At 35.1% G+C, this 13,936-nt stretch overlaps 1 long non-coding RNA gene across 1 annotated transcript in view; it reads left to right on the top strand.

Moving 5' to 3' along the window:
• The first annotated feature begins 325 nt into the window (after nt 1–325).
• The window catches only part of LOC134791793 (uncharacterized), an 82,741-nt gene continuing 69,130 nt past the window's right edge, over nt 326–13,936 (top strand). The window contains exon 1 of the long non-coding RNA XR_010144316.1: nt 326–465. This is a non-coding gene — a long non-coding RNA (uncharacterized LOC134791793). The remainder of the gene's footprint in view (nt 466–13,936) is intronic.

Genomic DNA, 13,936 nt, shown 5'->3' on the forward strand with positions numbered 1-13,936 from the left:
TATCTAATCCATATCGTTTCTGGATCTATTAACTGACGTATCTTAAAGTTCGAATCGGGCCGTTACTTGGTTATATAAATTATGTAAATTGCTTTAAATGCCGACCCAATCGAGCAAGCAACATAGCTTGCGTACAAAGAAAACTTCAGTCAGGAACTTCTGGAAGTCGCCCGAAAATCGTGCAGCTTTCGAACCTTGACCACGCACAAGCATCGGGAACGCAAATGAGCCGGCGCGGAAATCAATTCCCGTTATCCATCAATATTAGCTACTTAGTTCTGGATGTGTGGTACCTGTAACAGGTAGAGGGGTTAGGGGGGGGCGGGAGCCTGGAGCCAGTGCACCCGAGGCCGCCGGAGTGGGAGGACGCGCGGACTGCCCTCGCGGACTGTGAGTGAACGTTGGAAGTGTTAATATCGAAGTTTCAACGGTTTGTTTCGATTTGGTTTAACGGTGTGCGTTCAGGTGAGTTTTTTTTTCTACATACAAATTGCTTTATATGGGATTGTGTATAGGACCTGCCTGGACGAGATTAGTAATAGGGCAAAGTTTGGTCAGTTAAAAAAACTTAATAATATTTTTTTTACAACCAAAAGAATAATGTAAATATTACTATTTAAACTACTTAAACTATTCCGTAAAAATAAGATCGTTTTCGTCAATAAAATACCTAGTTTACAATCTCGTAACAATCACTCAAATTTAAATAGTAAGGTCCAATTTGCCGCCCACGAAAACTAAAAAACAATAAATCGATAATTTATAAAACTACTTCTAAAAATACATAATGCATACACATTCCATTGAAAACACAACTCCAGGCTACTCCCAAGGCCAATATTATATTCAGGAAGATAATAAAGAGTATATTTTTGCATTGTTTATGATAATGCCGCCCCAGATTTTAAGTAAATGGAGAAGCAAGACGTATCATTCATTCCCCCTCGTAATAAAAATCAGCTTGAATCATCCGAGTAATTGCAAAACGTTCGTCAAAATATATTTAGAAAACCATTAACTACGGAAACATGCGGGAGAAGGTCGGTTTCGGAACCTCCCCAACTTCCTATTCCATTTTAGCAAAATGTATAACTGACGTTAACACAAAAGTGGAGGACCCGCGCGAAATCGCCCTTTCATACAAACGTAGTCCTCATTTTCTTCTGTGGATATTAAGATTATGGAAAATATTTTGACACAATTCAAAAAATTCTATAAAATCTGTTTTTTTCGCTCCTAATTTTTACAATAATCAAAAAATCTAAAAAAGGTAAACGTCCCCTACGTGGCTATGGTTAATATACATCAAATTATGCAAAAATATTTTCCATTATGTCAATTTCCAGAGAGGAAAATTAGAAAAATAATAAAAATATATGGAGAAGCGGCCGTCCCCTTTCCTCTGTTCTTCTAATTCTAACAGAAGCTGACATCTAAATTACATTTTGGGATCAATTCGGTCTTGCAAATCAGTTAAATGCGTTTTTTTTATCCAACATAGACCTTTATTATCAAAATATACTCGTATCATGCTCAAATATGTGACGATTGCGTAGATCTCATTAAATGGCTCATAAACGATTTTTGTATATATAGTGGTTAAATGTGTCTTTCCTGTGGACATAAAAAAACTTTAAAGCCTTGTTCTCTTGCTTGACCTTTATACTCGCAGGATTTTCAAACCTTCTACTTCTTCAAAACTGTAATAACAATTTTAGTAAAATGTACCCAGATTATTAAATACTCTACTATCCAGAATTCGCCAATTTTCCGAACCGTTTTTGACTCAAATATGCCCTTACTTGCTGTACAGTCAGCATTACTAGTGGCGGATGAAACGACGCTTCAAAAGCAACTGTAATCCTGATTTTATTCCAAACAGAAATTTATCTCTACAGTTCGCATTCAAAAGTATTTATTTTCAACATATAGAGACATACACATACATCTTTTTTTAAAGCTATAAGCAGATACCTATACTATTGCCGCGCAGTATGATCCGCTAGTTTTGATTCTGACTGTACATTACAATTGAATACCTGCCATACTAAACGATCGCTGGCGTTCCTGTCTAAATGCAGCACGTAGGTACGAGTATCTAAGCAGTACTGCTAAAAGGCCTGATGTACAGCTTCAATGATAAATTGGCTTTTGGACGAGACGAAATAGATTAAATAAGTACCAATGGCGGCTTGGATATTCACAAATTGGTGAAATAGCCTCTAAAATGTCCGTTACCATCAGAATTTGTTTCCTCTATAGTGCCATTTAGCTAAGTTTTGTTTAAAAGTTAAATCAACCGACCATGTATTTTAAAATAGGTTCGGAAATAAATAATCTAGAGTCCGTTTAAGATAACTTTGCTACGGTTTGAATAGAACAAATCGAGAGAGTGTCAATATGTAGGTATGTCATATTTTAATGGAAAATTGACATTAATAATGATATTGTCACACTTAGTCATTGCGAATGTCATGAAGAGTTAGCTTAGTAACTATTGAGCGTTTGAATGATTAGCTGTTTATAACACTAGTTTAAAAATAATACCAAAATGCAAGAAATATTTTGCTGCACGGGCCATTACCCAACCCCCTACTCAGTTCCATTTCAGTAAAATGCTTCATGTGGCATGGCGATGAATCCTTCATGTCAAAAAAGGCCATAGACACCTTCGATTTGTAAAGTGTGGTTTCAAGACTGTTTGTATTAGGTACCTATTCGTAACTAGGGCATTTACATTTATCTATACCTGCCCGATTCGAACTTTAAGATATTTACGTCAAATATTACGTCTAGATACAATATGGATTAGATATCCCAGTGTCAAAAATGCCTTTTATGTTTGAAGAAACGTCACTTTTGACACAGACATATCTAATCCATATCGTATCTAGACGTAATATTTGACGTATCTTAAAATTCGAATCGGGCAGTACGTGTCAGTTATGTCTCTTAATTAATCGCGCGGTGTTAAAAAGTATTGGATATATCATCACGTGAATAACGCCATCCATCATTTGCGTGCAGAAATGAAACCCGATTTTATGCATGTCAATGTGATTCTAATTCAAATAGGTACCATTTTTACGTTCCTGAATACGTCCTCAGTTCGAAATAACGCCAGCCAATTGATATTTCCCTGGCTTCGGTAATAACGTACAACACACAGTATCTAATGGCGCGATATGAATCAACATGGCATTTTGTTGTTTTCTCCGTTTACTTGGCTATTTTTCACAGGCTGACTGATCTTCTTGTTTTTTTCGTACCATATTAAATTACTTACGAGTATATACGTAATTTTATGTAGCAAGGAGTAGTGTTGGTTAAGATTCGAGCCCTTTGAGTCCTCTGATTCAAGAATTAAGACTACCCCGTTTTTCAGACTCTTATAATTAAGACGAAGCTCGAATCCTTTTTTACTTTTGTAGAGACTTGAGTTCTTTTCAGAAAACCCTCAATTTAATTAAGTTTTTGCTGTAAATTTTATGTAAACTCTGTGTTGTGCACAATAAAGTGATAACTACTACTATTTAATTACACAAATTCAAAATGCAATTATTTTCATGTAAAATTGATGTGTAGGATAATAAGATACACACAAATCGTACAATAACTCCTATTTTCTTTACAATAATTTTAATAAACCAATAAAATTGTTGGTGGAATCGGAGGCTCGAGTGTTTTCGAGGCCTCGACTCAGGACTTAAAAGACTCGGAAGTTTTTAAAGCGCCGCATAAAACAAGTTCTTTAAATTTAGATTCAAAAGACTCAAGTTCCTACCAACACTAGCCTGGAGCGAGGCGACCCATGGGTTATCTAGAATACTTGATGAGAATCAGCAATAATATTTAATGCACGGGAATATACCTATATCTTAGTAGGTAATAAACTACCTATTCGTAAGCGTCATAAATTATCGAACTATAAATTTATTGAAAAACACAATACAAACAATAGTAGGCATATAATTCTTACTGTCTAAAAAACCAATAATGGACAGCAGAAGGTCATCAATCATGTTTTCACACATCGTATGAGATGTTCTCATGGAGCAATCGCGTGCCTAGCGCGTGCGATAATTGAGTGATACACCACTGATAAAAGTCACCTAATTCAAAAACGATGATGTGGGTTTCTACAAAAAAAAACAGAATCATTTTCCCAGATTTTTTTTTGAAGTGAAAACTTCTTTAGCGGCGCTGTGCACTTTTTGTGATGGGGAAAAATGTTAAACTAGCGACAGGTCACGTGACCGACAAATTGAAACACGTGACCTGATCGAAAAACTGTTACAATGTCATTGAGTTTTCACTTCTGCCGGCACTCCCGGAGTGCAACGCGTTGTCTTTTTTCTTTAGGTAGCGTAAACTAGTCACTGTAACCAGTTTTATAGCTTGCGTTGACTAATCAATTAGCATTAATGTATGCTTTGAACAATTAGCTTGGTGAAATTGCTGACCATTTTTTTAAGTTGTCAATCAATACTGTTTTTTTTTGTGAGAACCTTGACTATGGAAACAAATGCACTAAAACAATAGAAAAATTTACAAATTCTGATGATTTTACAGAAGTACCGAATTATTAGAATAAGAATAATATTTATTTGAAAAAATCTTGTTAACAATAAATATCATTATCCTGTGGCCCCACACTAGGCTATTCCTGTGACGTGGCAGTCGGGTTCACAATTCGTAGGCAAAAGGTTAAGAAAAAACTAATCTAATAGGTAATAATTAAGGAAAAAGGTGAAATTCAAAGAAAAAAAAAAGGAATGAAATAGGGGTGAATAAGAAATCGAATGTGTATTCAATTTCAATTTGGATGATTTAATATTGATGCTCTTCCTCTTCCGCGTTTTCCTCATTGTTCAAGGTTGTGACTCCTTCGTAGAAATACCTAATAATTTAACTCTCGCTTAGAAAGGATACGTCCGTAAACAATTGTTGCAATATGTCTTCTTTCAGGTATGTAGTTATATTGTACTGTATATATTACATCTTAGATACTTTTCTACTACGTTGTTCTATCTGATAATATTGATGCTGTTTTACATCGAAAAGCGATTGCCGATTAAGTATTTATAAACAACAAGAAAATGACAAACTAAATGTTACCTACAAAATTCCACCCTCAATTCGATTCCGACAAGCAGGTATTATGAATGAATGAGCAGTTAATTTGGTATCCCGATGCAACAAGTGAGACATTGTGGAGCTAGCGTTCGCCATTAATTATAACTCCGAGGGTAAATAAATGTGTGACATGGTAAAAGTTTATGATTTTTTAAGGTAATTTCAAAATATTATATTCAGAAATTATGATATCCTGTGGTACTAAATGTCAGCGCAGCTCTTTGGAGTTAGATAGAAAATAATTAGTGAGTAATTCCTATAAGATTTCATTTACAATTTTAGGTAAATTAGGACTTACAATGACGTAAACTTGAGATTACTAAATTTAATTTTACGTATTTTACTATAATTTGCCTCTGAACATGAACTCAAATAGATTTCATACACGATAGAAAATGTGAACAAGATGAAAAGTGAAAACGGATCTGTACATACTAGATACCATCGCCCACACTGTTATCTGTACATCGGTGGACCTTATGTCTTTTGTAATAAGGTCTACCGATGTACAGTTAGGAGTCAGTGTTGTTGTTTGTACTGATGATATCTTTTTCGTATATAAATAATATATAGTAAAATTACATACTTATAAATAATCGGGACAAGTGGCGTGCTCTCGTTTTGGAGGCCAAGACCCTCTTTGAATCGCTGAGCCATATTAGTTAGTTAAATAATCGGGACCTCTTCCAGGCCCGCCTAACTCAACGAATTGACGCAGGTACTAGTTTATTCAAAGGCGTCTACGTCTGCTATCTGACGTCCCAGCGGGAAAACTACTCGTATGTCTCATTAAGAACTGTCCGGTTTTCTCACAATGCTGTCACACTAGTTGGGGTTCGAACCCACTACCTCTGTTCTCAAAGATTGGCTACGTCAGTCACCTGAGAGTGCACCACAGCTACGCTCTCAGCAGTAGAAAGCAGTCGCTGTGGCCGAAAACGGCTAGGAAATCATGATGATGATGATGAATTCCCAGATAATTAACAACGCGATAGAAATCAGCGCTTAGCTAATAGAACGCTTAATCAACCAGAAGATTCCATCGCGGATCTTACCCGCGAAGTATTGTCAGGGTCGGCCGACATTAATTTGCCGTTTGGCCAAAACCAATATTAACTTATTAAAGCCAAACCGGCTTATAACTTAAGGTTGACTACAAAGGATATTTCTCCAGAGGCTGCTTATCTCGGTTTGGCTTTATTCCAAACTCGAGCAGATTAGACATGGCTTGCTCGAAGCTGATTTTATGTGGCTTCTCATTTTCTATTCGCTTTGGTAATTAGAGGGATCGAAAATTAAACTACTAAATGTCCTCAGAGACTAGGTTTAAAGGAATAATTACGTAAATTACATTGGGAATATTAACAGGCATTAAGCAACATTGTATCTACGTTTAAACATTTAATAAGTATCGATAAAAATGTACCTACTTACAATTGTTGAAACTCATTTAAGTTTTGGAATGGAACAAACACCTTACTTTTCTGAAACCATTCTGGTTTTCAAATCTTAAGGAGGTACGTGTTGATTCGTATAGCTAGATCTTGTAAAACATATGTATTATCAATACAAGTAATAATTCCGGATGCAAATGATAACTTGGGACTATAGGTACCTATGTAGGAAATTTGCGTTTCCACATTTTCAGAGAGTTTAAAGGATGACTCACGTTAACTGGGCCGTGTCCGGGGCGGTCTAACGTGAGTCATTCTTAAAGGTAAGAGGTAACACAACCTGAGCATACGAGTAGGTACGTAAATTATGAGTTGCGTTGAAAACTGTTATTAGGTACCTTCGTTTATCACCACTCTTTGTGAAATGCTGCAAAGGCTCACAATCAATTTAGCTCGAACCTTTTAATTTCAATCCTGCTAATCAGAAAAGAATCAGGGATTCAAAAAGTAAATAATCTATTTCAAGAAAGGCATTCAGAGCAGGCGTTTCAATGTTTCAGTAGATCAAGGGTGATCTCGAAAACCTTTTGGAATCCGACCACGGTCAGAGATTGGTTACACGGCACGACTACGACACGATATTGTTATGCTAAAACATTTATGCAGGGGAAAACTACGAATATTGTTTTGCTGTAAATGTAATTTTTTTCCACATTTAGCTATAGGCTCTGAAACACGAAAAATATTGACTGTACATAGGAAGATGAACCAAATAAAGTGTATAAAGAAACTAAAGTATCTACCTAAATATTTTTAGAAATACACACTATACAGCAAGAGTGAAAAAGGCCTGCAGTGACCGAAGTGTGAGTTTGAAGATAATTAGACTAAAAAAAGTCTTTACCTGACGATCATTGACTTGGCTGTTCTACAAATTGAATGATGCAATCAAAACATGAAATAAGTAGGCAATAATTTGATAAATTTATAAATGTGTGTACCTATCTACTAAAATAGTAAAAATACATTCCCCCATTCAAAATTCAATTTTCTTAACCGTATAATATTTTTGTCAATGTCGTCCCATATGAAGATCTTCTCTCTACATGTATGTTATTAGATATACGGATACGGATGTTCCGATTCCCGGCGAGAGATTGAAACATATTACTTATTAACCGTGGCTTGTAACTTTCCGACCTAAGAGAGTTTTAAAATAAGTTTAGATACTAGGTATATTTTTATATGTAAATATTTGGTGGTTCGAAAAGGATCCTTCAGTTATTAGTAGGCATTTCTGAACTAACAAGAAAATACTTTTTCATTTTGATGAAAAATGCAAAAACTCTTAAATTGAATATTAAAATTTAAAAAACTGTGAGTTGTAAGAAAATTTTATATTAAAATTCGCGAAAATCCTTGTCGAGTTATTTGGAAATTTGTCTAGCCTTCAGTGACAGATCGAGTAAATGATGTTTTCATCAGAATACTTAAGTTAACAAAGTTAAGAGATTTAAAATATGAGAATCTGACATTGGGAATTAAACTAGTGTTAAAAAAATATATTGCAACAATTGTATTTTCGTGGAGATAAATAATGTAATAAAAACATTTTTGTATTTAGCAATTAATTGATTCCACAATGGTTGCTTGATAGGAAATCAAATCATAAACACCATAAATTTACCTTAGCTTTTAGCACAGCTTTTAAATATACAAGCAAAAAAAAAACCGGTAACAGGCGATAACCGGTAACTTGCTAGCTCTGAAGATAATATTACGACGTTTACTGCTTAATTTAATCTCAGGACAAGGTAAGGAAAACTTGGTCATAATACCCATAAGAGCGCAGCCGGGTCCAATTTAATTTAAAGGATATTATTTGTATTACGCGTTATGCGGGACCCCTGCTGTTTGCACAGACCACAATATATGGGTCCGCAAATAAGGCGCTAGCAGACCTTGCAATCTAGTTTAACAATTTGTAAGTATAACTATAGTACCTAATGTACCTATAATCAATTAATCAGGACTGTGATGATACTTTTGCCTTATCACTAACACCTTATAAAACAAAGTCCCCCGCCGCGTCTGTCTGTTTGTGTGTTTGTATGTTCGCGATAAACTCAAAAACTACTGAACGGATTTTCATGCAGTTTTCATCTATCAATACAGGAATTCTTGAGGAAGATTTAAGTGTATAATTTGTTACGGTTTACCCGTGCGAAGCCGGGGCAGGCCGCTAGTTACTTTATACTTCATATTTTTTAATTAAGAAGAGAAAATTGAATTCCGCGAAGCTCAGTATCATAATTATAAAATTGAATATATTTTTCTTTAAATAAGTATTGGCGCTACACAAATAGGTACCTACATTAATAAATAATCAACTTTAAGTTTGCAAACAAATAACCAAGTATAAACACTGCGTAGTTATACAAGCTAGACCAAGAAATGTGTTATTTTAAACGTCAAACTTTTATGAAATTATGACGTATAAATAACACTTGCACTGCGTGTGCTATCAAAATCGTTGCAGACTTTTCTTGGTCTAACTCTAGCTACATTAAAATAAAGATGTCAAGACAAGGAAAATATACTCCGATTGAACCAAAAGCGCAATTCCCACCCGAATTTTCCAAATGGAAAGACAACACGGAGCGACGTCGGTCCCCGAAATCATCTGGCAAATAAACATCGATAATCGAATCCCGCAAGAAACTGCCAATATCTTCAGTGGAAACAAATCTTGTTTTCAAAAAGGTTGGCTCTCGTTTACCTTACTCCACCGAGGCGTGGTAAACCGTTCCATTAGCAACGTACATACTGGCAACTTATTTTCGCTCTTCCTTTTTTACAATTCCTAATTCAAAACGTGAGGTCTGGCATTCAAAGAGAATGCGCGGAATTTATTTTTCTTTTTCCGTGAGCAGTGAGCTTATGTTTGGAGCAAAATATGACATTCATTCTAACATTCAACATAAACATCGCGTTTGAGTAAGTAAAGTTAAACCAAGAAAAGTCTGTAGCGATTTTGATAGCCCACGCAGTGGCAGTGTTATTTTAAACGTCAAACTTCTATGAAATTATGACGTATAAATACCTAACACTTGCACTGCGTGGGCTATCAAAATCGCTGTAGACTTTTCGTGGTCTAACTCTAGGTATTTATTTATTTATTAAAATAGTAAATGTATGTTTAAATGGTCTGAATGCCGTCACATGTCAGTAGTATGTCAATAATGGGTTACAAGTTACAAGTAGATCTATATTACATTTATTTAGATGTTTCATGGATTAAAGTAAAATTGTAGGTATATAAATTTATTGGATGGTTTATATGATTTAATGGCTAAGAAGGCCTACTATCTGTCGACCTTGACTTTATGGTTAAATAAAACAGCCTAGGTGTGCTTGGAATAGTGGGCTGTAAAATTCTAATGGCTCTGTTTCTTTTCATCATGGCGATGTGTGGCACTCCCGCTTTTTTACAAGTAGACACTTATTTAGAAAAGTATTGTCAACTTTAACTGGACTTTTTGCATGGAAATGAATTTAAGAAAGAACTGACTAAGTGGCTACAAGATCATTGCTTTTATACTATTAGGGACTATTTAAATTTCAAATTGTAATATTTAATTCATTCATGATATAACTCTGACATACCAAACCATTTTATTTTAGCTTGTATTTCTATTTTTAATTTTATTTATAATGAATTGACATTGTTTTATTAAGATTATTGAAATTTTATGCATGTGCCTGATGATGTACCCTACTAGTAAATGTAATTTACAAACATTTTGCATGTTGGCTTTATGTCGACTGAATACTGAATCTAAAACTGTATTAAGACCTAATTGCAACGTACCTATATTCTGGCAAATAAACATTTCTATTTCTATTTCTTAAAACACAGTTGCCTTGGCTAAGTTACTTTAAAAAAACTTATTTTTTTTTGCAGAACGTACGAATCAAATTATGGTCATGTAGGTTAAATACAACTACCAAGGTAATAAAGTAATTACTGAATAAAAACGCAAGCATAAATTCTAGTATCGATGTTAAAACATTATAAAATAAGTATTACAATTTCATTTTATTACTTATTAAAATCCCAAAAATAGACTGGAATTAACAAACTTTATTCTAGATTCATAAAGCTTTATTCTGATACAATCTTTTAATACACAATTTTAAGGGTTATCATCCAGACATGAAAAAGATTAAAACCGTATTAAAACTTCGCCTAAAAGCTTTTTACTTGTTTTGTGACTAAAGGGATAAGATTTTTGGGAGTCTTAAAATATCTTTAGGACATTTTTCTTATTAAGTACGTGAGTAGCATCACGTTCTGACTACGTCACATAGAAAAACGTCTAAAGTAGTGCGAAGCCCTTATAGTTACCATTAGAGGTTATATCGGAGTGGCCAAGGCGCTCACATATATCTGAACACGCCTCTATTGTCAAGGCGTTAGAGTGCGTGTTCAGATATTTTTGAGCACCTCAGCCGTTCTGATATATCGGATAGCGAATGTCACTGTGTTTTTATGTTGGAAGGGAACTGTTATCTAAACGTTGGTAAACATGAAACAATTTGTAAGATGTCGTAAGGAATTGTCGTAGTCACGTCTGGGATAACATAGGTCGGATAAAATAGTATAATATTATTTTGCCAGACAATGTGTTTGCCAAATTTAATGGAAATATGCCATAAATTTAACAACACATATTGTAACGCTACGTTGAATCTATGTCAGTTTTGTGAATAACTTAATTTACTCATCACCTTCCTCACGTTGTCCCGGCATTTTGCCACGGCTCATGGGAGCCTGGGGTCCGCTTTGCAACTAATCCCGAGAATTGGCGTAGGCACTAGTTTTTATGAAAGCGACTACCATTAGACCTTCCAACCCAGAGAGGAACTAGCCCTAGTTGGGATTAGTCCGATTTTCTCACGATGTTTTCTGATCAAATGATATTTCGTACATAAGTTCCGAAAAACTCATTGGTACGAGCCGGGGTTTGAACCCGCGACCTCCGGATCCAAATCGCACCCTCTTACTGCTAGGCCACCAGCGCTTTTTAATAACTTAATTAACTATGGTTGCTTAATTGATTATCATATTTCATCGCATACTTACTTGTGGTATATGATCACAGTTGAGGCTTTAACAGATTCCCAATATTAAGCAAACTTTTCCTTTATAAAGCTGTATTTATTTATACCGGGTGTGGCCTGTAACACGAGCAAAGAATTAAAACATAGATTGTACTCCTCAAACTGTGACACTTTTGTTCAACAACTTTTAAAAATTATGAAGTATTTAGACTCCCTATTTTTCATACAAAATAAATATTATCTTCAATGGACGCCATCGCCACGCCATATCATTGTGATTGACGTTGCTTGTCACGCCTTAAACATAACAAAATTCGCAATACATTGCGTCTTAGAATAAACTTTAAAGTGTATTAAAAATCAAACCACAACTTATTTTTAAAAGTCGCTGAACAAATGTTGGTCAGTATGAGGAGTACAGCCTACAGTTTAATTTTTTGCTCATGTTACAGGCCACACCCGGTATACAACTGTCCTCGATACTTAAGAAGTATTCTTATAACTAACTTTAGGGAAGAATAAAGAGCACGCCTCCATATTTCACCATACCCTGGCACTGGCGTGAAGAGCAGCTTATACAGGATGCTTTCTGATTGCAATATCAGGTTATGAATTTGATCTGGATTTGTTTTTATATAATCTGTCAGCCGTCAAGTGACAATCCTGGGTGAAGAAATGACTGACAGATCATATTCATAACAAATCCAGATCAAATTCATAACGTGTTATAGAATCAGAATAAGCCTCCTGGAAACATTCTGAACAGTAAGTCACATCCTTACGATCAGAACCGAGACGATATTCGTAGCACTTACCTTCTTAGAAACCTGCTCTATGAAAACCAGTATAAAGTGATCACCGAATACGTATCAAAATAAACAAAACCGTTAAAACTTAAGTCCTTTAACTTTAACAACAAAATGCCATACTTAAAAAATAACCTAATTATAAAGTTTTGTAAAGATATGCTGTATTTAAAACCCATATAAAACTATAAAATTTTTATCGTGACGTCACATGCTACTATTTCATATAAATTCCATTCTAGCCAAATCGTATTGACAGTTCGAAAAAAGAAACTGATTTGACTAATAGTCAAATACCCTATAATAATAATAACATACCAATAACGACATAAGACTTTCGGACCTAAATTATATTTCTACGTTGCGCTGTTTCATTCTAGTATCATTCAGGTCAAGTTCCACTAGTCACAAGGCTAGTCGAGACGAAATTGTGAATTACAGCCTGGAGTGAATAGAAACGGCGAACAGGCGAGCGAAATGAGCGAGCAGTCAAGTGAGCGAGCAAATCCGGCGAGCCGCACTCCAATTGTATCCGCACTTGACCCGGAAGCGATCGGGAACGGCCGGGGATCCGAGATTCCTGACACGGAACGCGTTGATTGTTACAAATATTCAGTTTAAGCATAACTTAAATACGTGCTCGGCAGCTCGGCACTATATCAAATTTTCGAGGTACCGTAAAATGGGGTGAGTAGGGTCAAAACTGAAATTCAAACCTCGATAACATTTTATTTTTACATATGAAAACTGAATGGTGTATATCGGGTGGAACAGAACGAAGGACTTTTACGCAAACGGGGTATTGTTTAGGCTACGTTCTTTATTTTTCACTTATTAATCACGTTAATATTTCTAACCGTTTTTGAGATACAGTTTGTTAAACATTAGTACAAAAATCTGTATGTTTCAACCCTAGCAAGTAGATCCTATAGTATGGCATGACATGTGTCAATTTAAACTGATATAAAAATATTTCATTTTATTGATTTTGTTTAACTTTTTAATCCAGCTTTACGATTATAATAATTCGATTGTAGATCACTTAGATAACATGATCCTTTTAGCTTAGTCTCTAGAAATGTTCCACCCTGTATAATAAGTGTTCCGGACGTTTGTATTTTAATTTTTATTTTATTTTGGGTAGTTCCATTTCATAACTTTGACGATAAAGAGGAAAACCCACCTCACCCCGTAGTGCCTCGTATTTAGTAGAAGAATGTTGGATCGTTTTTTTTTATTATGCGTATTACTATAGCTCCATTTTAAATTGGAATACATTATTTTTGTAGCAGTAGCCTTAAAACCCCTTCTCACCCCCCCTCTCAAACCTTCTCTCCCCATTCATAACCCACCTCTCCCCGCGAAACCTACTCACCCCGTTTTATGGTATTCTCCAACTTTTGAAACTTGAGGCTTTCGACATAATAGCTTAAGGTGACGTGAATTTTCGGATAGCAGCTAGTTAAAGTGTTATAA

Source organism: Cydia splendana, chromosome 6, assembly GCF_910591565.1.
Source record: "Cydia splendana chromosome 6, ilCydSple1.2, whole genome shotgun sequence".
NCBI classification, from domain to species: Eukaryota; Metazoa; Arthropoda; class Insecta; order Lepidoptera; family Tortricidae; genus Cydia; species Cydia splendana.